This window comes from Prionailurus viverrinus, chromosome B2, assembly GCF_022837055.1.
Source record: "Prionailurus viverrinus isolate Anna chromosome B2, UM_Priviv_1.0, whole genome shotgun sequence".
NCBI lineage: Eukaryota > Metazoa > Chordata > Mammalia > Carnivora > Felidae > Prionailurus > Prionailurus viverrinus.
Genome location: NC_062565.1, coordinates 136,164,116 through 136,190,185, shown reverse-complemented (window position 1 = coordinate 136,190,185; position 26,070 = coordinate 136,164,116). Strand labels below are relative to the sequence as shown.

The 26,070-nt window shown below is 47.6% G+C and overlaps 1 protein-coding gene across 2 annotated transcripts in view; it reads right to left on the bottom strand.

The window, feature by feature from the left end:
• The window catches only part of PLEKHG1 (pleckstrin homology and RhoGEF domain containing G1), a 237,951-nt gene extending 214,093 nt beyond the window's left edge, over positions 1–23,858 (bottom strand). Inside the window, exon 1 of one of the 2 annotated variants that reach the window (XM_047858247.1) lies at positions 23,729–23,858. The gene's annotated coding sequence lies outside the window, so the exon portion shown is untranslated. The remainder of the gene's footprint in view (positions 1–23,728) is intronic. The other variant, XM_047858243.1, reaches the window with a different exon arrangement.
• Positions 23,859–26,070: the final 2,212 nt, after the last annotated feature.

The window sequence follows — 26,070 nt, the reverse complement described above, 5'->3', positions numbered from 1 at the left end:
CATCCTCAGAAACTACTGAGGACACCAAAGAGCTCTTGACTATGTGGTTTATGAATTCTAACATTTATCATATGAGAAGCTAAAACCGACAAACTGAAGAGTTTCAAAATATGTACTAATTTATTTTATTTTATTTTATTTATTTTTAAAATATTTTTATTTATTTTTGAGAGCAAGAGACAGACAGACCGCATGAGCAGAGGAAGGGGCAGAGAGAGGGAGGGAGACACAGAATCTGAAGCAGATTCCAGGCTCTGAACTGTCAGCACAAAGCCCAACACGGGGGTCAAACCCACAGACCACAAGATCATGACCTGAGCCGAAGTCGGACGCTTAACCGACTGATCCACCCAGGCGGCCCTGTATTAATTTATTTTAAAATAACATCCACAAACCCATTACATGTTAATATAAATAACACTTTAATGGAACATAAAAATTCTCTATAAAAATTTTTTTTTTAATGTTTCTTTATTTTTGAGAGAGAGAGACAGAGCGTGAGTGGGGGAGGAGCAGAGACAGAGAGGGAGACACAGAATCTGAAACAGGCTCCGGGCCCTGAGCTGTCCGCACAGAGCCCGACATGGGGCTTGAACTCACGAACTGTGAGATCGTGACCTGAGCTGAAGTTGGACGCTTAACCGACTGAGCCACCCAGGTGCTCCTGGAACATAAAAATTCTTAAACCAAAAACACTCAGTGAGAAGGCTGGCATTGTTTTACAGTTTTCTAAATTTCTTGATTATCTGACTTTGTGGAAAAAAGACAGCTGGCTTCTCCTATCTACCTTAGCATTCGATATATTGTGATATCATATGCATATAGTCCCTGGCGAGCTTCATAGCACCCTTGTGAGAGAAGACAGTAAAAAAGGCCAATAATGTTTTAGTATTATTATAAAAATAGGTTGGCCTGGTGGACCCTCTGAAAGGGTCTTAGGGACCCACATGTGAACCACAGACCGAACTCTGAAGACTGCTGATCTCTGATCCTGATGATTCCAAGGGATGCGGAGTTGAGAAACTTTATAACAACAAATACTGAAATGCCCTGCTAACGCTTTTTACTAAGCAATATTTAAAACGGTGCCCATGACCTCACACACTTCTACCAAAAGACAGCACCGTCATTGACCCCAAACAGCACAAACTCTCAGAAAAATATACAATGCCCCCCCAACACTCCCCGCCACCATCAAGGTCATTTAACTTGCAAAATGGTGGGGGGGGGGGGATTCCCCATCTGTCTTCCTCTTTCTGGCTACACCTGTGTGGTTTAAGGCACGATCATGTCCAAGGTGACTTCAGCGTCCCCTGGTGAATTATACTAGAGTGAGTTGCGGTGTAAAGAGAAGTGAAACTTTAAGAATGTGTCCCTGACATGCAGGACCCTTAACAAATGACAGAAGTGGCCTCTGCTCAGTCATTTCCTACAGAACGACGACAACAAAAGATTTTAGTTAAGACTCCGTATCTACTGGACACAAAAGGAAGTGCTACCTCCTCTGTGACAGATGCGCTGAAACAATGCCATCGACTGGGTCTTCTCCTTAGAAAAGGGAGGGGGCTACTCTAAACCACCCCCCCTCCCCCGCCCCGTTTGTTTCTCTTTCCCCTAAAAGAGACTTACACGCTTTTAGGCATCTGGGAGGCAGGATAAATTGTACAGATTTATTTATTTCCTCTGTCTACCACTTGTAACATCAACAAATGAGATGTGTTTGGGTAACCCTAAGAAACAGAGCCCACCCTTCCCAATCCATATCCCTTCCCTACCCCATCACGCTGCCTTACTTTCCTTCACTGCGCTGGTTATTCCTGAAAACGTTCGACGTTGACTTGTTTGTGTCCGTCTTCTGCAGAGAATGCAAACTCCGAGAGGGCAGACCCCCAGTGTGGCTCACCCCTGCACCCACACAACCAACGAACGGCGCCTGGCACAGAAGTGGTGCACAGATATTTCCTGAACGAACACACACGCACATACTCATCATTACGGCAGAAGTCTAGACGACCTCAAAAAAGACAGCCACGTCAGTCAAAAAGATCTGGCAATTTACAAGACAAGCAGAATAGAACACACAATTGGCTCTGTTCACCCTCACTTGGATTAAGCGGGTGTGGAGGGGCGCCTGGGTGGCTCAGTGGGTTGAGCGGCCGACTTCGGCTCGGGTCGCGATCTCGCGGTCCGTGAGTTCGAGCCCCGCGTCGGGCTCTGGGCTGATGGCTCAGAGCCTGGAGCCTGCTTCCCATTCTGTGTCTCGCTCTCTCTCTGCCCCTCCCCCGTTCATGCTCTGTCTCTCTCTGTGTCTCAAAAATGAATGTTAAAAAAAATTAAAAAAAAAAACCAACAACACGGGTGTGGAGTGCCCACTGTCACAGAGGGAGTGACAGTGTTTGCATAGAGCCCTTCCCCACTTGCACAAATACTGAAGGGGTCTGGAGGGACAAAGGACAGGCCAGGCGGCTGTAGCAAACTCCTGTGGGATGAAGACCTGTCAGGTCTGGCCCGAGGGTGGCTGGGAATGGACAGAGCTGAGGGGAAACTGAGTCCAGGTGCCTTCCTGCCACGAGGACACAGTCAAGGCTGCCCAGCCCCTGGGGCTTCCTGCCGATGGCCAGACAAGGATTTGCGGGGCACAGGTTTGGAATTACTGCTAATGACCGAACCTGAACCAGTGTGTTTCTTTCCCTTCACATCCACCAACATCTCCTTTCAGATTAAAAATTCAAGAAACGTCGGGGCGCCTGGGTGGCTCAGTCAGTTGAGCGTCTGACTTGGGCTCAGGTTATGATCTCGCAGTTCATGAGTCTGAGCCCCGCATCCGGCTCTGTGCTGGCAGCTCAGAGCCTGGAGCCTGCTTCGGATTCTGGGTCTCCCTCTCTCTGTACCTGCCCCACTCACAGTCTGTCTGTCTCTCTCTCAAAAATAAATAAACATCAAAAAAAAGTTTTTAATTCAATAAATGTTATACACAGAGGCCCAAGAAACATACGAGGAAAGTAAACACAAAGACAAAAGATAAGAATAAACAAACACCATGAAAATATAAAGACGGTAACGATCGTGTGCTTGTGACCAAATAAAACATGGCATTTATTTACAAGATGTGGCGTCATAAATGTCAGCGTTAATGCTCCAAAACACCCTCCTGGACTCAAAACACATCTTTTGGGAAAAAGAAATCAATTTCATGCCCAAAACCGTAAGCAGTCCGAGCAGCGAACGGGTTGTCCTCTACAAGTTCTGTCATCCCAGCGAGAACTCAGACTTGGTTTTCACTCTTGGCTCCTGCGGGGAACAGAGTTGGGGCTATGCTGAGCCCCGAGTCTCTGGAAAAGCCGTGGGGAGCAAAAAGCGGGAGGGAGAAGAAAAAAAGACATTTCTTCTTTCAAGTCGGAGGAAAGAAAGCATCTAGAAGATACATTTTATTTTCCTTACCCCTCCCTCCGTTCCATTAAAGCCTCCCTTGGGTCCTCAAAGGTTCCCTGCTCTCCAACTGCCTACCTTCCCACTTAAACATCTGCCTCCTTCGTACGGAGGGTCTCAGTGGCATTAGGAATAGAGCAGCTAATGCTGGATTAATTTCATTGCAAATGTGTCAGAAATATGCCTATGTTTACAATCTTCTATTGCCTTTCAAGGAAGTGTGAATCCTGAGTCTCCTCTGAGCTGGGTGATGGTATGAGCTAATGCAAGGTTGGAAAAAGCGAAAGACCCGTCTACAAGGGCGGGAGAGGGGAGCATGTGCAAGAATGTGAGCGCGTTTTGGGGGGGCAGGGGCATGTGGAGGTGGGAGCAGCTAAAGCAAGCAGGAGTGTGAAGGAACCTCGAGCACAGAGCAGAGGTGACCTTTGAACCCCCACTCCCAGGCTTTAATCACATGGATCTCCCGGTAGGTAGCAGTTTGAGGAAAGTCACCATTGGAGTCGAATTGTCTAGAATCTGTCCCCAAAGCATGTCTAAACTGGTTTTTGCTTTTCCTGGTTTCTTCCCTTTGGTTTCTGAACAGGCAGATCTTTCACAAAGTTAACACACCCTCCTCTTGCTCTGTGGCTACTGCCTCTCCCCCAAGTAGGAAGCCTGGCGTTTCCACTGGGGACATCCCTAGCAGTAGCCAGGCAGGGGCCACACCACCCTTTGGATTTTAATTGTCCTCAGTAATTTAGAGACTGCCTTTATTTAGTTTGCCCCACACTTGGAGGGAGATCACTGCCGCTTTTCAAAATGTTTTGCCGGGTCAGAAACTACCCAGATGACCGCTGTCTGCTATGCTTCCTCTCTGCTTCCCTGGACTGAAAGGGGTACCCTCCTCCTGAAGACTCTTCCTTAGCAACTCACAAGAGCCAGGTATGAAATTTCAGGAATGTTGCGCGCCAGTGGTTAAAGTCCTCATTAAAACATAAACAATATGAACTTTAAATTAAATTATATTAAACACAAAGATATAAATGCCCCAAACTCGTCACTCTTAATTATTTTACCAGTACCAATGCTTTTGAGGTCATTGACATCTACTTTATCTGTATGGTAGAAATATTATTTTAATGGTGGACTAGTGTATATTTCTTCCCAAGTCTGCATTCAATTAATGTCCTATTGGTACCAAAAGTAGCCACAGTGGGGACATTTACACCCTGGAAGTTGGCAAACACTACAAGTCTGGGCGTGATTTGTTCTGTTTATGTCTAAGAAAGTGATGAAAAAGCTAATAATGCAGATTAAAACATAAAAGGGTGTTATGTTTATAGCTGTAACACTGTATCAACAGCACAAAAAAATGCGGAAATATTCCTCCAGCTCTCAATTCAGTACAGAAGTCATGTCACTGATGAGTGAGTGAAACTCTGACATACATCTTCATTGTTTCACTTTCCTCTTATGAACGTGAAAGAAAATAACAGTACTCACATCGAAACTATATTCACTTAATAACGGGTTGATTACGAATACAAGAAGTTTGGCAAACATTAAAAAAGCATTCTGTGCAAATCATTTTGTATTTTTACCACTATTTGCAAATTGTGTGCTTTGTGTGTTGTGTGTACACACACACACACACACACACACACACACACACGCCTCCCTACCCCCACCCCAGCAGGCTGTTAGACATTTACCAGCACGTGCACCATACTCGCTTTCCATCCTCCTGTGCTTGGATCTATTCCCTCGCCCCCTTAAGACCTGTTCCCACACCCCAGGCCGCCCACAAAACAATGCTTGCTGATATGCCCATCAATAAGCTGGAATCGTTTGTCTGTCAAATGGCCTCAGAGAATGGAAGGAAATCCTTTGCATTTATAAACCCTGGTGAGCTCTCTGCCTCCGCCTCATAAGCCCGCTCACACCAGTAGGCAGCTTTCTTCCCCACTTACCATCAGTATCACCGTTCTGAACTCTCCTGGGCAGCTTGGAAAGAGAGAAACACCTCTATTAGACCAAAACCTTATTGAGTCCTACAGGAAACTTTGGCAAGCTGATTTAGAGTTTTGCACTTGCAGAAGGCTTCGTGACATTAACAAATAGCCTTTTTCAAAAGTCCCAGAGCTTTGCGTAGTTTAAAAACTTTTAAAGCCCAAGTTTATTTTGCCACACTGGTAACGAACTGGTTAATTCCTTCTCATCAATTTACTTGTACATTTCACTAGGGCATCAAGTTTGATTTTGGAATGCCAATAGAAGACAATCCCATTGACTCAACTGGAAAAGAAAAGTGCTGTCTTAGCAAAAACTTTTTAAAAAGGAAGTCTCTTAATTCTTCCCTGGGCCACCGTGAAAACAAGTGTGATTAAAGTGATTGTTGTTCCTCAAACTCAGTGAAGCATAAATGGATTCTATAATCTTCACCAGAAGCCTGCCACCAAATGAGCGGTGCTTTTTTTTTTTTTTTTTAACTTAACAAACCTCCAACTCAGGATACCCTGTTACAAAGGATTTCCTGTAATTCTCTGGGAATATGCAATAGAAGAAAAGTCACAGAATCTACACTTCTGAAAATGCACAACTTAACTGCCCTTCTTCAAACTCCTCATTTTGGCAAAAAACATCTTTGCTATTCTAGCTCTCGATGTTCTTTCTAATCCTCTCAACCGTGTTGAAATCATCCCACACTCAATGGAGGTCTTAATTCTACAGCTTCCGCATTTCCCAATGGCTTTTTTCCTATCACCGTAGAATGAGAATATTGAAACCGCAATCATTTCTTTGATTAACCAGTTCATTCCACATGTGGAGTCCTTCAAGCAAGTGTCTGATCAGCACACCTCGTTCAGAGAAAAGCGAGTCTGCACAAGACATTAAACCGATGGAAGCAAGCAGATCGTATCGGTTTTCAGGTGTTTCCTGATGTCACCATGAATGACTGACATCCTATGGTGACCAGCATCTTTAGAAGCTTCCTCTCCAGAAGAAACTGCTTCTGACTCTGTTAGTAAACAGCTCTTGCCAAAATGAAGCGTTAGTTGGAAATGCCCAGTTGTTAATCAAACACTAGAATCTAATGTTTATTTGTACTTCAGTGGGGCATCCCGCCAGATGTTAAATATTTTAGGTACGGTTTTTGCTTTCAGAGAAGACGCCTCAGTTGTCAATCAAGTGGTTTGGAAGCTACCATAAGCCACGGTTTCGCGAGGCACTCGAGCAGGACATTTCAGTGACTCTGACTATACGTGCTCCTTCCTTCTGGAATGCCACACCTTGCAATGTCACCTTCCTTTTCTCTTAGCATGTGAGTTGTCCCCCAACTAGCCACTCTTCTCTTCTATAATAAAGCGATCCTCAATTGTAACCAGACATATGGCTGTCCATACTTCAGATGATATCTTTCAGTGCAATAAGAGAGAAGGAGCTTGGGTCCCTATGAGCAGAGAGCTACCTATTGGCCTTGGACCTACTCAGACCTGTGAGTTCTGGCAGTTGAATCCAACCCCAACCCATATGCCAAGCATACTATGTGCATGAGATCTGGAGTTGGTCCGTTGGGCACTGATCCCAGCGCTGCCATCGATTAAATGGGTGTCTTTGGACAAGAGATCTATCTAACCAGTATTAAACTTCAGTTTCCTCACCTACAAAATGGGGATGGTTGTGCACAAAGTGCTTGCGGGCATGAAATTAGTAAATGTACTAGTATTTAGAATTTCCACTGTATTCCTCACAGCAGACTCCGCCCACTGTCATCCTTCTTCATTCTGACTGTTCTCACAGAAAAATTCTAGCCTATGTGACTTTACATCTGTATATTTTTCCCATTGTGAGAATTTAAGTACATGCAGGAGTATTACAAAATTTCCACTGGGATTTGGAAAGGGGGAGCACTGCACCGGAGGAGGAAGGAAATCAAGCTGATGCCAGCTCTCAGAGGGTCAAATTGGCCAAGCAAGAGCAAACAGAGAATTCTGGATTGTACTTTGGGGTTGGTGTGAGGGGCAGGGGCATAGATATAGAATGCAGGAGAGGGCGTACCGGTGTGTGTTCTGGTAAAGCGGAGTTGGATCTAACGCTTTTGAACCTCTATGTGCCGTAGAGAGAGATTGAGCTTGGGGGTTGTGGCTTATACAAAGCCTGACTCACCTCAGATACCAAGTTACCCCACCTCAGAGCAAGGTGCAGACTTGGAAACAGAGGGCAACTTCCTCAAATCGTGAAATCGAGAAGGCATGCGCATGTATTAGATGAATGATGGAGAGGAAACTCATTTCGTATCTAAACTCATTGAGAACCGATTTGCCAACATGTTATTGACAAGACCAGTATGTCCCCAGATTCATTTGGGAGCCCAGTGTGCTTGAAAATATTCTTACTTAGATAGGAATCTAGAGTGTAACCTGGTCGGTCATTCATTCAAGGGAGCACAAACTCTGATTTTCATGCAACTATTTTCCCCTAGTGTTCCCTCAGTGGATTTCTTTAAAGGATTTCTTTAAATCTCACTATTCGTAGTAAAAGCTCTTCGGAGTAATCTCAAAGGGGCGGTGTACTGCCCGGAAGTAAAAAGACAATACTGTTTTTCCATTCCCTAGTAGACCAGAGTAAAAGTAAGAAACCCTGGAGGGCTGACCTTCACAGAAGGCAAAAGAGAGTCTGGGGGGAGGGGAGGAAGTCCTGGGGAAGCAGCCCTGGTGAGGGCCAGCTTCCCTTCGGTGGTCCCCTGCCCCCGATCAACCCTTGCTGGCCTTTCTCTCTCTCCTGGGAGCTCCTGCCTTGGAGACTGCCAACAACAGTGGCTTGGTGACAAGGGGGAGATCTCAACTGTCCATTAAGCGGCTGCTAAAGGCCAAGCACTGTGTCAACAATTTATCTGCTATTATTATGTGCTCATGACAATCCGATGCCGTAGTTACAACTGTCCTCCTCATTTTCTGGAAGAAGGAGTAGCTAGGAAGTAGCACAGCTCACATTCAAGGGCAGTCTGTTCAACTCTGAAAGAAAGTATGGACCAGGCTATCTTTATTCCCTGCTCAAGGCGACGAGAAATGGAATTTCACATCCTCTGAGGCAAGAACAGCAGGTTCAAAAATGGCCTCTTCCTTGGGGCGCCTGGGTGGCGCAGTCGGTTAAGCGTCCGACTTCAGCCAGGTCACGATCTCGCGGTCCGTGGGTTCGAGCCCCGCGTCGGGCTCTGGGCTGATGGCTCGGAGCCTGGAGCCTGTTTCCGATTCTGTGTCTCCCTCTCTCTCTGCCCCTCCCCCGTTCATGCTCTGTCTCTCTCTGTCCCAAAAAAATAAATAAAAAAAAGTGGAAAAAAAAATTAAAAAAAAAAATGGCCTCTTCCAAGTTAGAACTCATCGAAGACACCAGTCTCAGTTCTCTGGTACATGTAAACATAAGACAGAATTATGCCTCCACTACACGATGAGTCGGGGGGTGGGAGGAGGGGGCTTTCTTCCATTAGCCCAAGATCGCAATCACCATTTCTAACATTTTTATGGAGTTGTCTTTCAAAAATAAAATTTTAGGATACAATTTCTCTACTCATTCAGTTACATGTTGCAGGGCCTATGATGTACTTGGGATGTGACAGTCAACAAATCAGGCAAAAAACAAACAAACAAACAAACAAACAAACAAACTCCGCTCCAACAGGGAAATTTAGACGGAATAAGAACAGATATTAATTAAGGTAGGCATATTAATGAATTGGCGGTTAGAATGGAAGAGTGTGCTTATCAGCTGGAAATACATATTAAATATTTATGAGTAAAATAACATGAGAGCTGAGATTTGCTTTTGCTACTCCAAAGCAGAGGAGGGAGGTTCAAGGGGAAACAAGACTGGTGGAAATGTTTATAGTCGTTCAATCCGGCAGATGAATACATGGGGGTGCGTTATACTATTTTCTCTACTCGCGTTTATTTGGAGATTTCTTTAATTAGAAGAGGGACTCCTCCCTGAGGAGCTTAAAAGGATACATAGTAATTTACAGCGCGTCAGTCAGACAGACGCACGTGCTATGCAGAAAAATGAAGCCACAAAGGGAGGAGGGAGACGCCGAGAAGAAGGTGCCTCCTAGGCTAGGGAGGCCAGACAGCTTGTCCAAAGTCATGCCAGCTTTACGTGGGGGAATCCGGAGTGGAATCAGGTAGCCTAGTTCCAGAGCCTGAGCATGTAACTATCATACCACACTGCCTACTTTGATCGGTAGGTGGCATTTGGATAACGAAGGATAAACAAGGAGACCTACATATCAAGCAGTGACTTGATGATGTTCTGAGCGTCTGCTACCTGCGAGAGATTGTTTGGGGCTGGGCGCACCGTGGAGGAGGGAGGCAGGGTGTGGGGAAGCAACCTGAGTGGAGTGGAGGGCAGATATGGGAGAACAGTCAAGAGTAAGGTTTTCTGGGTAAGATGGGGCTAGAGGGCAGACCTGGCAGGCCAGCGGCCCAGGGGGACCTCCTGAGCAAATGTCTTCAGAAGCCCGATGAGCACAGGAACGGAAGAGGGTGGCATCACAGAACAGGTTCTCCGCCCCGTCTCTTCCTAAATACCCACCCATCCACTCACCCACATCCACCCACCGCACCTTAGGCGGCTGATCTCACTCTAGAATGTGGTCTAACAGTAACGGACAGCCAGAACTGACCTTACTAGAGGCGAGAGATAGCGATGGTGAAATTGATTTGTTCAAAAAATGTGTCAGCTTCTCTCTGTGCTGGGCACTGTTTTTAAACATTGGAAATACGGTGAAAGCAACACAAAGCCTCTCTTCTCATGAAGAACAGACAAGAAACAAACATCTCCTTTGTTATGTGTTGATAAATGCTATGAATAAAAATGAAGTAGGGTAAGAAGGATATGGCTTGCAAGGTGCGGGGGGTTCCTATTTTATAAAGCACGATGAGGAAGAATTCTTTGATAAGGAGACACCTGAGCAGGGAATTGCAAGAAGGGAGACAGTAAGGCTTTGATACCCAGGGGAGAATTTTCCAGGCAGAGGTCATGAAAACACTCTGAGGCTGGAGCTTGTTTGGTCTATCTGGGAACTGCAAAGAGGCCAGTGAACTGAGACAGAGTGAGCATGTGGGGAAGAGCAGGCGATGGGGTCAGAGAGAAAGAGTGGGGCGGGTGCCAACTGGGGAGGTTCTTGGAGGCTGTTCCACAGATTCGCTTTTGACTCCAAGTGAGACGGGGAAACACTGAGGGAGTCTGAATTAGCCCGCCCCAGCCTATGGCCAGGATCACTCTGGCTGTTGTGTAGAAAAGAGATCTTAGACAGCATGGATCTAAGCAAGGAGACGAGTTCCAAACTTATTGGCGCTAATCCGGCGAGAGAGGGCAAATGAATTGGACCCAGTGGGAGCAGCAGGATTCTGGATGTTTGGAAGGTGGAGCCCACGCAGTACGTCTCTTGAAGCTGAGATAGGAGCAGGGGAATGTGACCAGAGAAATACTAAAGGCCCTCCTCCACCTAGGACTTTTATCTGTGCCTTAAGTTCTACCATCAACCCTTCCTTTGGGTTAAGCCATTAAGAAGAGGCCCCGTTGACAATGTATTCACCGGTCAGATTTGTGTTCTAGAGATATCAGTGCTGGCTCAACAATTCTTCTAATGGTCTAGGCAAGAGCTGAGTGTCTAAGAGGATGGGAAAGGGGAAGGATAAGTGCATATGGGCTGAGAACTATTTAGGAAGTTATCGCGAACTGACTGGACAAGGCAGGAGAGAGAAGGAAAATGGCTTGCTGTGACCAGTGGGTTATGGTGCTATTAACTGAGAACTGGAAAAGGAGGGAAAAAAACAATCCCAGGAAGTTAGAGGTGGGTCTGGAAAGAGAGATTAGGAGCCCAATTCTGGGTGGGTGACTTTGAATCAATTGTGCAAAGGCCAACAGATAAATCCCAGAAGGCATGTGAATAAGTGAGAGGCTCAGACAGGCGGACTGCACAGTCTTTCTCTTGATTTATTTTAAAACACAATAGGGCCTCACTACTTGAGCCAGAAAATTTAAATCAGAATATTCTGAAAGAAATTTCATTTGGTTATTTCCTCATAGGCCTAGTAACTAAAACTAGGCTACCAGAATCCATTCCCTTTTAACACAAAGGGAGCCTTCGAAGACCTGTCTTAATAAGTTCAACTTGCGGGGCGCCTGGGTGGCTCAGTTGGTTAAGCGTCCGACTTCAGCTCAGGTCACGATCTCACAGTCTGTGAGTTTGAGCCCCGCGTCGGGCTCTGGGCTGACAGCTCAGAGCCTGGAGCCTGCTTCAGATTCTGTGTCTCCCTCTCTCTCTGCCCCTTCCCCGCTCATGCTCTGTCTCTCTCTGTCTCAAAAATAAATAAAAACATTAAAAAAAAAAATTAAAAAAAAAAATAAGTTCAACTTGCAAATAAGAGGACAATCATTGCACCGCTGAAAACAACACTAAACAATGTGGCTTAGCCATAGTCATTTTTTTCCCCCCAGGGAGAGTGCTAAATTCTGAATACGAGAGTAACAAATACAGGCTTCTGAAACTTGTTTTTACGTGCCTAAGCGCGACGTCGGTAAACTAAAATTAAGGTTTTCGTCCAAAGCCCCCACATCAGCGCTGCACGTCAGACTTCTCGATTCCACTTTACGGTGGAAATCGAGAACTGGACCAAACTCCAATCGTTAATTAAAGGTCAATGGCACCTAGTGACTACGATCTCTGCTGGGAATTCGAGGATGAAGAGGACACAGTCGCCATGCCCCAGGAGATTCACGACCTAGCAACAGGCCCGAGGTGCCCTCCCCATGCATTAGAAAGTGTGTTTATGGAGTTGGCATAGCGCTCATCTCCTGTCTGGAAATGCGCAGCGGTCACTCAACTGCTGGAACATGAGAGAGACTTCTTGCCACTCCAGTTTCGCTGAGAGTTGTTTCTATTCCAGAATAAGCACGCGTGAGCTTCCAAGTGCTCTATAAGCCAGTGAAAGGCAGGCAAGGAACATACGTATTCATAGAGCACCACGCTTTCTGCAGACCCATGCAACTTTCCAAACCAACAGCTCCCGGACGCCTCTTGCAGAAAATCAGTAGAACACAAATGCCTTTCCAAAGAAGCCTCCGTGAAGTGTTCAGTCAGAGCCCCTCCGGGCTTCCCAGCGGGTCTCCCTCCCCTTCCTTTCCCACGTCTTTCACTTCCTTCTCAGTTTTTCTCCTTTCCATCCTTCTCCCCCTCTCCTTCCTTCTCCGCCTTCTTCTTTAAGTATTTCGCTACAGGGGCGCCTGGGTGGCGCAGTCGGTTAAGCGTCCGACTTCAGCCAGGTCACGATCTCGCGGTCCGGGAGTTCGAGTCCCGCGTCGGGCTCTGGGCTGATGGCTCGGAGCCTGGAGCCTGTTTCCGATTCTGTGTCTCCCTCTCTCTCTGCCCCTCCCCCGTTCATGCTCTGTCTCTCTCTGTCCCAAAAATAAATAAACGTTGAAAAAAAAAAAAATTTAAAAAAAAAAGTATTTCGCTACCTACTCGAAGCCTCCTTTTTTTTAACGAATTTGTGAAAACAAAGATTTCTGCCCAGATTTCTTAACGCTCACTTCAACCAGTAGCAGGCAGATTATTTTGTTCAAATATTTGCTCTCAGGGAGCTCACCGTTGTGCGAGGGGAGGCAGACCAACGAAATGGTTTTCAAAAATACCCCACTGTACGTACTAGAAGTGAGGTCAACAGGACGCTGAGGAGCTGGAAGGATGGGGTATTTGGCTACGAAGGAGCTTAGGGGGAGGTGAGCTGAGCCGTCGTGGCTTCACAGGGAGGAGCAGCCACTCCTAGGGGAGCCAAAAAAGAAAGGGCGATGGAACTGAGAGATGGAGACTGGGAAGCACGTAGGGCGACACAGTAACAGTAGCCACGCTCCTTCCCGATCCGCAGACATTCCTTCGCCTTGGGCTGTACCATCTTGGCTGGCGTTCCAGTTCTGAATCAACCCACTTCCCGCCACCTCCTCGGCTAGCATCCCCTGTACCACTGCAACAGCGTCCCAACTGTTGTCCCTGTTTCCAGAACTTTCCACCGAAGTGCTTTCTCTGCACAGCAGCCAGAGTGATGGCAGGGCATCAATCAAATTATGTCACTCCCTTGCTTGGAACCCTCCGGTGGCTTTGCATTGCCCTTTTAAGTCATGGCAAAGGCCTTTGATATTATAAAGGTCTACACAATCCAGGTCCTGCCTACCTCTCCGGCCTCATCTCCCACCCACTGCGGCTCCCCTATTTCACACACACAGCCTGCCTTTCTTTTCCTAGAACTCACCAAGCTTATTTCTCTCTTAGGTCCTCCTCCCTTATTTTTTTTCCCCCCTCTGCCTAGAATAGAATGTTCTCCCCTCAGATCTTTTCAGGGTCACTTATTATTTAAACCTTGGCCCCATGTCACCAGCCCCACCCCCACCCCATTTCCCTATTTTCTTTCCTTTAGGGAACTTCTTACAGGGAGTTTCCCCTTCACTCCAGATTTGGTCTGCTTTGTTCCACGTATCCCCAGAATTCAGGAAATTATGTTTGTTGAATAAACTAATTCTAATCGGAATGCTCAAGTATAATGAATATCGTGTCTCCACGACGGTAACACAGACCCAGAAAAATGTGTTCTTCTTCCCTCTCTCGTCACCATGGGCTTTTGTTTGAGTTGTTTTCGTGTGGGCTCGTCGTTCCTGTGTCTAGCAGCAAGGAATAAAACAGAAGCGTGACACCCAGTGAACGTACCAAGAGAGCCACTATTTAGCAAGGACTTATTTACTAGGCACTATCCACACATGGTACATGGAAATCTCATGACCTCTTCGTTATATGGTTTTAGCCCCATCACAGAAGGCATTTTCAGATAACTTCCAACTGACACACAGAGACTACCCAATTCCAGGCTATTCCCACATCTCAAGTCTGAGGATTCAGACCTTAGAAAAACAAGTTTATCTTCGCCATGCATACGATTCCCCCCACAACGAATGCCACAGAAACAGTGTTTGAACTAGGAGCACAACAAGCAAGCAAAGAGAGCAAGAAAGTATGACATTTGCTTGCCATATCTGTTATGCATCCTGGAGTGCCCAATAAGAACCTTCTCTTTCAAGGGTAGGGTAGATAGCGTCCGACCATTTGCAAAGCGTGTTTATTGTACCTATTAGTGACCCCAATTAGGATAGCCGTTGCTAGCAATTATGTCTTTGCTGGCACAGACGTGAGCTCTCTTCGTCCCTTATAGAAGAAGGTTAAAGCAAACACCGCTTAACTCCCTATTTGGAAATTTCTTGAACTATAATATTAGAGTAGATGGGATCGCAGCTTGATACGGCAGAGCACAGAGCGAAACAAATCTCTTTTCGTTCCTCAGGGCTCTTCTGGATTTTGAAGCGTGTTGCTATTGCGGGGCTCATGACAACTTAATTTTTAGAACTTCCTAGTGTTTGCTTTCATAGCGGGGTCGCTTCTAAAGAGAAAGGCCTAACAAGAAAGATAAGAGTGCTTTCGAATAAGGACACTTTCTGGAAGTCATCTGGATTCTAAGTTGCTAGCGGTAACGTCTTGTGGTGACAGGGTACGGGGTTCCATGTGCCAGAGACACATTATTTTCACATTACTCCCCTTAGCATGTTAGCTTCAAGATCAGATATCGTTAAATATTGTGATTAAATGGCATTCCTTAGAGCTTAACCCAAACGACTGTTCAAGGCGAGAAGGGGAAAACAAGCATTTATCTGGTATACACAGCGAAGAGTGGTGGAAAAAAGCCAAGACCACCAAGATTTTGCTCCATAGCTATATTCCAAAAGCCTCCAAATAGTTCCCCAAGCGCTTTTCTGGATAGAGGCAATCCCAGGCAGCCCATCCACGCGCCCAGTTCCCATCACTTCATCACCCTTACAGCCTCACCCTCATCGTTCCTCAGCAACTCCCCACAAGTTCTGATCTATGATGGGAAAGGCATGAGGTAAGGGAAGCTTTTCCTTCATTTTTTAAACATTTATTTTGAGAGAGGGAGAGCGCAAGCGGGGAGAGGGGCAGAGAGAGAGGGGAAGAGAGAGATTCCCAAGCAGGCTCTGTGCTGTCAGGGCAGAGCCCGGTACGGGGCTCGAACTCACGACCCACGAGACGGTGACCTGTGCCGAAATCACGCGTCAGACGCTCGACCGACTAAGCCACCCAGGTGTCCCCGGGGAAGGTTTTTCTTTTAAAACATCAACTTTTAGAGGCTACATCTCCTCCGGTATGCTCTGCTGTCCCCCACTAGGTAATCCTATCTTCCCGAGTCTGACTCTTGGGGTTCATAATTCAGGTGTTCAGTTGAGTCACATTGTAAGAAGTGTGAGACACCTGAATATTTAAACTGTAAGCTGTTTCAGACCAGCTCCCGGCTCCTCCTTGGAGGCAGCGATAATATTTCAGCACAACACAGATGCTTAAACTAATAACAGGTTTACACAGTTTAAAGGGAACAAACACAGGATCGTATATTTATGCTCCAGATTACAGTCTTCCCTCTCTCCCAGCACATCAGAGAAGCACAGATGCTAGTCTTTGAGGACCGTGTGTCATCACACAGCCCCGGGAAGTTGAACTCTGATGGCCTCGGTTCAGTGCCCCCACCCCTTCCTCGTGGCCTCATGTTCCCCCCCCCTCCCCCCGCCACCAGCTTCTAGTCCCAGGTTGGAACAGCCTTAAATCATCCTCAGGCTGGACTGTGGTTAAGGTGCATCCCTGGAATGCCTACAAATGACCTTCCCTTTGCATCTACTTGTTTGCAAAGACTCATATTTCAGCTGGAGTTGGTATTGATTCTGAAGACCTCCCAAAACATGAGGGCTTCAGTCACAGGAGAAGGTGGAGGGAGGAAGAAGGGGGCCCCGGAAGGGAAACAGGTCTGCACTTGGCTTCCTGCACAAACCTCCTCCTTGGCCAAGCACTGAGGACCCCCCTCCCCCCTTACCAGGCACGGTGTGGAAGGGGACTTTGCTGGGTCTTCAGTCGACTACTGGGAGAGGGCGGGGTCCAAAGGAACAGACCCCAGGAAGGTCTAAGGAAAGGTGTGCTCACCGCGTGCACTAAGGATTTGCACGCCATGTTGAAATTAAAACCCGAGCCTCACGGAGGACACTTTACGACCGCTGGAAATAGCCGAGTATTGTCAAAACTCTCATGGAGTCATCCATCCAGAAACTGAGGAGTTAAAGGAATCTTGGACAGGTGGGGAGAGCTGGAGAAGGAGAGACAATGAGGCTCCAGACTGGGTACATAAAAAAAAAAAAACTTGATGAAGTTTCAGAATTTAGAGGGTGGTCAGAAAGCAAAGACTTAAGCAGTATGTTACCCTCTGAACAGGGAGGAGGGTGGGGAACTGTGGGAAGAGAACATTCCTTGGAGTGTGAAAAGCCGGAGGTTTTCCAGAGGAGGAAAGGGGTTGACTCTATATGGAGCCCCTTCCACTTCATTATTAAGGACGTACACAGTCAGAACAATGATCGGCCCCTTGGGAGACAGAGGAGAGGAGCAGTTATGTTAAATTAACTCTAGAAAACAGAAGAACATAAACTCCAGCTAATGCCTTCATTCCCCCCTAGAAAGGCATTTATGTGCATTAAAGTTTCACACATCCTTGCAGACAGCTGCCAAAAGGAATTATCCAGATGCAGAAACTGCTCGACTTCACTCCTACCCAAGGTACGTGTAGGTCAATTCCACTTAGACAGGATTCTCTAATATGCTTTGTTCATTTAAATGACCAAAGTGGATGTTTTAAACTGTTTAAAAAACACATTAGATCACAAATGTCCTACACTGTCTCACAATATTTTAATTTCCTGTATTCTTAATTTATCTTTGGCAGATCTGAGTCAGTCTTTCAGAGCTAGGAAATAGAAGAGAGAAACTCAGTTAGAATGTAAACCATTGGCGCCCAATCTTGTATGCAACCACGGAGGAGCACGAATGTATTCGATGCACATTTATATAGCAACAAATACCAATAAATTTCATTTGATGTTACGATGTACATTTTTCATAACTTACGGATGTATATTACAGGGGATGGTGTCAATTTCGTTGACAGGATTTCTCCTTTCTTAGTGGAACGTTAAAAAATGGCGTATTTCGTAAGTATCTCGGATTTGATGAGACAGGAACTCGTCAATATCATTAAAGTCACAGTTCAAACGTTGCCTTCTCTGAGAGGCTTCCTGGAGTGCCCATCTAAGGTGGCCCATCCTTCACCCTGAGTCTTCTCCCTCAGTCATCACGTCTCTACAGAGACCACATCTCTGTGTTCACCCCTATGCCTAGAAGAGCAGCAGGTATCATTCTAGACATGCTAGCCTCTCAATAAACAGCTCTGGAATGGAGGAAAGTTACCGTTTATTGATCCATTCCTACCTGTCAGACTCTGAACGGAATGCTTTACAGAGGCAAATCTCATTTATTCCTAGCATTTACGAAGTCGTTCTTATCATGTACTTTAAAGACGGGACGGCAGAGAGCAGCTTAAGTGCGGAAGCCAGGACTAGTCCTCGGCGCATCCTGACTTCAAAAACCAGACCCACAGACCCTAGGCTGTTCCGTGCATCACATACAAAGCCTGGAGACAGTTCTGTACCTGATTCTGTGATCTGTCCAAAGATCTGTGGGAAGATCCCTGAAGCTACAGAGAAAAATAAAACTCCCCCTCATCCTTGAAAAGTACTGTTTGTCCACTCGGGATCACCACATTCCTCTGTCCTTCCAAGCGCTTCGTGTTAAGGTCCTGTGTTAACATGGAAATAAGCACAGGTGTCCAAGTCTCTGCCTGGTAAGGTGAGGAGAGGCCCTGTGGAAGTAATGGATATTTAAGCTTTGTATGGAAGGATTCCACCATCAATGAGAGACAGCACAGCCCGCTCAGGGCTCTGCGAGGTGACTGATAGGGACGTCGAGTACACGTGGGAGGGGCTACAAGAAAAGTAGTTACGAGGGCCTCGGGTGCCATGCTCGGGGGTCTGAACTTCCTTTCATATCATTAATCATCTTCATCAATAACCCATTTCAACGTGGGCTTTATTCCATCCCAGCCAAGCATCTTTCCCATTCAGCATCTGACTCAAGGAAGAATACTGGACTTTGGTACTGTCATTCCTACGGGAACTGAAGGCTACGTCAAACAGAGACTTGGAAGGCTAGTGTAAAAAGAAAACAGAGCACAGTTAGAAAAAGGCACAACAAAGCAGACTTGATTATAAGTCCGTTTATATTGAGTCAGCTTCGATGGAGCCTATTAAATTCGTTATTCTGGGTCTCTGCAACAACACTGAAGGACAGCACAAACACAGCCTATTTCATTTAGGGCCGAGGTGGCCAACTACTGGGACAGGTCAAGGCCAGCACGCAGCCTGTCCTACCCATATGCCACAAAAGGAAAGACCGGCTTTTACATTTTCAAAGGACGGTAACCAAACAACATCCCCCAACCCTCTCCATCAAAGAATATATGGCATAGGCATACAGGGACCAGAAAATACTTTCCACCTGGCTCTTTACAGGAAAATGTGTACCACCTCCTGATCTAGAACAACTTCTTTATAAAAAAAAAAATTTTTTTTTTAATGTTTATTTTTGAGAGAGAGAGAAAGAGACAGAGTGCAAGCAGGGGAGGGGCAGAAAGAGAGAGAGAGAGACGCAGAAATCGGAAGCAGGCTCCGGGCTCTGAGTCGTCAGCACAGAGCCAGATGTGGGGCTCGAACCCACAAACCGTAAGATCGTGACCTGAGCTGAAGCCGGACACTTAACCGACTGAGCCACTCGGGGGCCCCTGGAACAGCTTCTTATCACTCGCCTCCATCTGTATTCCGACACAAGTCACGTTAGTTAGTGCCTAATGTGATTACCCACGTAGAGAACTAGATCCATTTACCACCTCAAGACTTAAAGCCAATTTAACGGGACGATAATTTATTGAGGTAGTCATTCCTCTTATGCGAATTCTAAATTTTTAGCGATTATTGGACTCACACCAATGTCAACTGTGATACGTTAAAAAGATGTCCTCCTTACACTTAAGTGCCTCCTAGCTTTTGGCCAACTGCTGTTAATGGTTTTACCTTCCTAATACTGGTGGTAAGGAGCTTCTGTGGGCTTCATAGCATCCTGGTTATTAAAGCTTACGAAAACAACTTTCTTAATTGAAGACCTGTGAAAACCCCGACTCCCCTCCCATCGGGTTAGAACATCAAGCCAGTGTAGCTGGAATCTTTTTTCAAAATTTAGCCTGGCATCCTTCATGTTCCTTTTTTCTACAGGATCGTATGGGATGGCGGGGGGAAGGAAGAAGAAGGTTCTGGATTTTGGGATCCATGATTACATCATACTTTAGCTTCCATCACCGAGTAATTCAATATTTACCAAAAGATGTTTAGGTTTGGAAATTTTTACTTGGCTTATATCTCCTCAGGAAAACATGTTTTTGTTAGTAACCTTGTGTATACAGATTGAAAAGATAGCAAAGCATGACTCAAACACGAAGACTATTCTAGATACACAGTCAACTCCTGATCACTGGGATGGGAATCACCCAGGCGTATCTGAAACTGTTCTGTAGCGTCTGGATAACCTGTGGCCCAGTTATCCTATAACAAACCTGGGCTCCCTTACTAGGAGGATTAGCCTATGTTTCTATTATCTTTGCTAAAACATCTGTCGCTTTTCACCAGCATGAGCAATAAAAAGCTGGACGTGTAGTTATCTCTTAATTACTTGAAAGCTGGTTCTACAGGCATAGGTTCTACTTGGCACAGAGCCCACGGCTCTGGCTGCCCAAATGGTCTGGGGTCAACTTTTCATTTTATTAAGCAAGACTGATGTAGGCTGTGACGAAGCATTAGTGATGCCTAACACATACAAGTACTAAGTTGCTTACAGTCTTTGTCTAGAAAATGTTTCCATTTCCATCCCTGCTAAATACATGACCATTTTGCTTTAGACATCATGTTTTTCCTAAGACAAAAGAGACGTGATTTTTTTTTTTTTTCTGAAAGAATGAACCATTACACTTGATAAAAAAATATGCCTCGGGGCGCCTGGGTGGCTCAGTCGGTTGAGCGTCTGACTTCAGCTCAGGTCATGATCTCACAGTCCGTGAGTTCGAGCCCCGCGTCGGGCTCTGGGCTGACAGCTCAGAGCCTGGAGCCTGCTCCGGATTCTGTGTCTCCCTCTCTCTCTGCCCCTCCCCTGCTCATGCTCTGTCTCTCTCTCTCTCTCTGTCTCAAAAATAAATAAAGACATTTAAAAAATTAAGAAAAAATATGTCTCTATACCACCATCACTTCTAGGTAGTGAAATTTGGGAGCAAGACACGTGAACCTGGGCTAAATCACACTTGTGCCAGTCCAGAGCTATGTAACCTCCAGCAAAATCACTCACTCCTGGGACTTGGTTTATCAACAACAATCATCTTTAGTTTTTTTAATGTTTATTTTATTTTTGAGAGATAGAGCGTGAGAGAGAGGGAGACACAGAATCCGAAGGAGGCTCTAAGTCCCGAGCTGTCAGCACAGAGCTGGACACGGGTCTCAACCCACAAACTGTGAGATCATGACCTGAGCCGAAGTCGGCCAGCCAACCACGCCACCCAGACGCCCCCTAAAGAATCATCTTTAAAGCACACGATGTGCCAAGCACTCACAATGAATTATCTCATTGATAATCATCAATGCTCAGTGTGACTCCACAGGAAAGGGCCATTATTTCCTAAATTTACGCAGGAAGAAATGAGCAAAGGTGAGATAATCCAGAGAGAGTGACCAACCATAACTGTTACGTTCTCCTGATTCCAAAATAATCTAGGTCTAAACAATTTCCTTAGAGGGGTCAAGGTCTCAGTGCTAATGAGCTGCAGAGAGGCGAACTTCATTCACAGGTCAGTTAATTCCAGAGAACTTGTTCTTCACCACTAGCACCTCCCCAAACCCTTAAGATGTAGCGTCTGAACTAGATCGTCCAGGATCCATCCTAGCTTTGATATTCCAGGCGTCTAACCATCCCTGCAGAAGGATTAAAAGATGACAATTATTTGAAAGACCAACCACCCGCCATGAAAGCGGGAGGGGGGAGCAGCCCACAAGAAGCAGATTGCAGCCATGAAGCATCCGAGCACAGACCCAGGAATTGCTTTTTGTTTACCAAGAGCTCAAAAGATGCAGTCGTCCTCAAGCATTCCCCACATGTACGTGTCTGACTACGAACCATTACATCTTAATGAAATCCCTTGAAAATCATATCCTCGCAGGAGAACAAAAGAGTGCTGGTTTATTCTTGGGTTTGAAAAACTATTGTTGCTGCTTTCTATTGTTTCTTGCAAAGTGTCTGTTTAACTTCTCCGAAGTACAGATCGGGTCTCCCATGGAAATAGTTAAGCTTGTACTTGCTGGCTTCATCCCGACCAAAGTCACCGAAGGCATTGGTGCCCAAGGGGAAGCTGGAGATGAGCAGGGAAAACTGATCAAGGCAAGCATGTGTAGGGCAGGCATGGGGCTGCTAGAGAACGGTTTCTCACTTTGTGCCTCCACAGGGAGCTTCGGAGAACGGATGCGGGAGAGAAAGTCAAGGTCAAGCAGTGATGGCTGTGGCCGACCCACTAAAGATGAGGTCAGCAAGATGGGACAAACTCTGGGCACAACATTTCTTCAGGTGGTTTGGTGGCGTAGACAGGGGCCTCAGATCAGATAGAAAGGAAAGTGAAGAATTAGGAATCCAGACGGTAAAGCATCAGATGTCAAGCCATCACTTTTGTATCTAAGTCTTGAATATTGTAACGCAAATAAATATCACTGGCTGCGGCGATGAATGTGAAGCTTTAGGAACTATCTGGTTCATGTACATCGCTTTATAATGAGGGAAGCTAAGGGCACACGGCTGTGCTCAGATCTCAAGTCAGAACAGAGTTTTCTTATTCCCCACGCGACGGGCTCGGAAATGTCTTAACAGCGTCTAATCAGAGTCCGAAGCCTATAAATTCTTTAATAAAAGTAAGCCAACTACAGAAACTGACAAGCCAGAAGAAGGCGACTTTAATGCGTGATAACGATTTTCATAGCACTGCACGACCTATCTAGGCCTGGAATTCTGTGAGACGACCAATTTGACCTCGAGTCAACGTTCTGGACTCCTCCCGGTTTAAATCCGAAGCACAAGGTGGTTCTGTATCCGATCCGTTGGACCCCCCACCCACCCCCCACCGCCCCCCACACCAACTCTCCCTCTCAGATCGACATTGTCTTCCGCGATGCAGGCTGGAAACAGCCTTCCACGGGACTCCCACTCAGCGATTTCAAAAACATGTGCACTAGCCATGGCCCCCCGAGGGTGCTACAAAGGGAGTGTTAAGGACCAGCACTTAACGAAACAGGGCTCCGCCGGCGCCCTTAAAAAAGTCACCCACCGCACTGTTGCCGCTGAACGGAAAGAAACTTTAACAGCCGAACTTCTCCCCCTTAGAACCTCCTTCGGCTTCTGGTTTGGGAACCAGATTCTCAACAGAGGACACAAAGAGGGGCTGGGCTTCGGGCATCACCCGCAGCCCCCGCGAGGCCAGGAAAGTCGGCGGAGTCCCAGCGGACCAGGTGTTACCATTTACCCCCGTGACGGAGGAGGCGCCTCAACTCCCCCCCCCCCCCCCCCCGCCGCCCCAAGGGAGCATATTTGGGCGCCAGGACACCAAGCCTAGTTCCTACCGAGGCAGGGATCCCCTAAGCCAAGCTCAGCACCCTGGCCTCCGACTCCCACCGCGGTTCGCGGGGCCTGGGGGCGCGGGGGGGGGGGGGGACGGGCGCCGGGATGGCTGTTGGGGAGTCGGCTTCGGCCGTCTGGCCGTCGTGTCCCGTTTTCGGACGGTCCCGTTTGAGCTGTGGGGCTAGGTTTGGTCACACGCCCGGGTGCACGCAGAAACCCGTTCTCGGAGCGAGCGGAAGGGTGCGAGCGCGGGGCCGGCGGTCGAGAGTCGGGGACCGGGAGCCCAGAGCCCGGGCGGCGGCGGCGGGTCGCCCCCTCCAGGCGGCGGCGGGCAGCGGCGGGCCCCGGGTCCCCGGCGGCGGGGGCGCGCGCCGGGACACCGTCCGCCCCCCTACCCCGGAGGGAGCGCGCCGGGGCAGAGGGGCCCCGGGCGCCGCGCTCCGGCCGCCTCCACCTGCGGCTTGGGGTGCCCGCGGGCCGAGGGTCCCCGCGTCCCCTTCCCGCCCCCCCCCCGGGGGCTCCCCACGAGCCGCCCCATCCCTGCACGGGGACCCCGGGTGGCGGGGCGAGGCCGGCGCTTACCGGGAGGGGGGCGGCCTCCGCGCCGGGGGGCCGCGCTCGCAGGTCGGCGGGGACGGCGCGGCTGCGCGGCTGCGGCTCCGGCTCCGGCCGAGCTCCCTGCGCCGCCGCTCGGGCTCGCACTTCCTCTTCCTCGGCTCGGCCCCGCCGCTCGGCCGCGCTCCCCGGCTCGGCCGCGCCCGGGCCCGCCCCTCCCAGTGCCGGGATGCGGGCTCCGCCGCCAGCCGCGGACCTTCCGTCCCTCCTCCCCGCGGCCTGGGGCGAGCAAGGTGGGGAGGCGGGGGGGGGGGGGGGGGGGGGGGGCGGAGAGCCAACGAGCGCGACGAAGCCCTTGGACTTGTCACTGGAGCCTTGCCAGAGAGCGCAGTCAAATTACAACCCCCCGGGGGGGTGGGATTTTTTTTTTTTTTTTTTTTAAATCCCAGCTACCGTTTTCGCAGACGCATCATTTTTCTTCATTTTCCGGGATCCTTGGGTCCAGCTTTCTCCTGGACGTGATAATTTCCCACACGATTTCTTTAAGAGAACACCCGAAATAATTTTCTTTAAGTCAACATCCTACTATTACACAGAAGCTTTGGGGTACTACCATGTAACAAGAGAGGGGATCTCAGAGTTTCAGGCATCATTACTCTAATCACCTAAGTTAATGTACCACATAACCTTTGCTTAGAGAAAGTAAAAGTGAAAAAGGCAAAGAAGACTAACCTTTGTAATAGCCAGATAAATGTTTAAAGGCACCGGCTGTGTAGTAAAAGTCTGACTTCAGCCAAAGGTGCCTACGGTGACCCTTAAAGGCATCCCGAGTGATTTCTTCACACTTACCCATCCTGGCAAAGGCAGACATACGGTTTGGCTATTGACTCTAGTACGTTACTTGATTTATAGGAATACGTTCTTACATTACTTGTTTACAGACCTTCAGCTTTACCAGTGACTAGCTGTGTGGCCTTGAGCACATTAGCTAACCTCTCCGTGCCTCAGTTCGCTCATCTGTCAAATGGGGATCATAGCGGTAGTGTTCACCTCATAGAGCTGCTGTGTGTGATTTAAGTAAGATATGCACCAGGCAGGCTTGGAGTCTAAGCCCGGGTAATAAAGCCTGGATAAGTGTTAGCTATTATTGTTGTTGACTTTCCCCCTTTTGTCTACTTTTGTGCATGTACATGATTACGGGGATCACAATAAAGATTTGAAAGGAAGGCTACGGTGTCACAGCTCTCTCCCTGCCACGTGCAGTTTGTGTTCAGTCTTGCAGTTTATTTTGTCTCCACGACTGACTTCTGTTGCCTAAAGCTCTGAGACTGTTTGATGCTTGGACTACATTACCGTGGAAGATTTGCACCGGGACTAAAACTGCAAGATATCTGTCGTCTTCAACGCATTGTTCGCGTTGGTCTCGACATACCCTCGCGGGGTCGGCAGGGCAGGTGCTAGGTCCTGTTCGCAGACGGGCAATGGAGGCCCGGCTTCGTCAGGACCGTTTCCGGTACGTGGAGCTCACACAAAACCACGTGTATCACCCCATCGCTCTATGTCGTTAGGGTGGGAGTGAGGAGGAACACATCGCACGTGTGCAGCACATTTGTGAACTAGCATCACATCCATGGTCTTTATCATTCCTGTAAAGTAGGTGCTGGTCTCACCTGACACTCGGGGCCTCAGGCTCAAAGAAGCTAACTGGGGTGTGTGTGTGTGTGTGTGTGTGTGTGTGTGTGTGTGTGCGCGCGCGCGCGCCACATGCGGTGTTGGGGACAACTTGGAGAAGAATGGAGGAGAACTAGGGTTTCCTGATTCCTAGCTAAATGCTCTCTCTGCTACTCTAGTCCCCGACGGCACATAGTCACACATTTCTTAGCACAGGTGACTTAGAGAAGGAGTGTGATCTGATCGCCAGCTGCAGACTCTTGTCACTTACGAGCTGCTCACCCTTAAGTCCATAACAGTTCTGAACTTTGGTTCTTTATCTCTGGAATGGTTACTGTTCGCCTCACCTCGGCTCCTTAATGAGGTAAGAGGTGGGAGGTAGGAAGTAGAAACGGGAACATGAAATCCCTTTCGTTGATACTGAGTGCCAAGTACAGCACTGGGCACCTGATCTGCACTGTTATTCCTGCGTCCCAAATAAAGGCACTCCGCCCTTCAGATCATTGGAGAGTGATCTCCAAATTACCTGGGCTGTGACCCTGTGTATCTAGTTTATCTGTGTGTGCCCAGCGCTTTGCTCAGCTCCTGACACAACGGATGTGAAAAGTTCCGTGGGTGAGCAGATGGCCGGCTGGATGAAAGAAAGAGTAACAGCCACAGTGGTGAACTTGCTATTATGTAGCAGTCCGTGTTAGTCA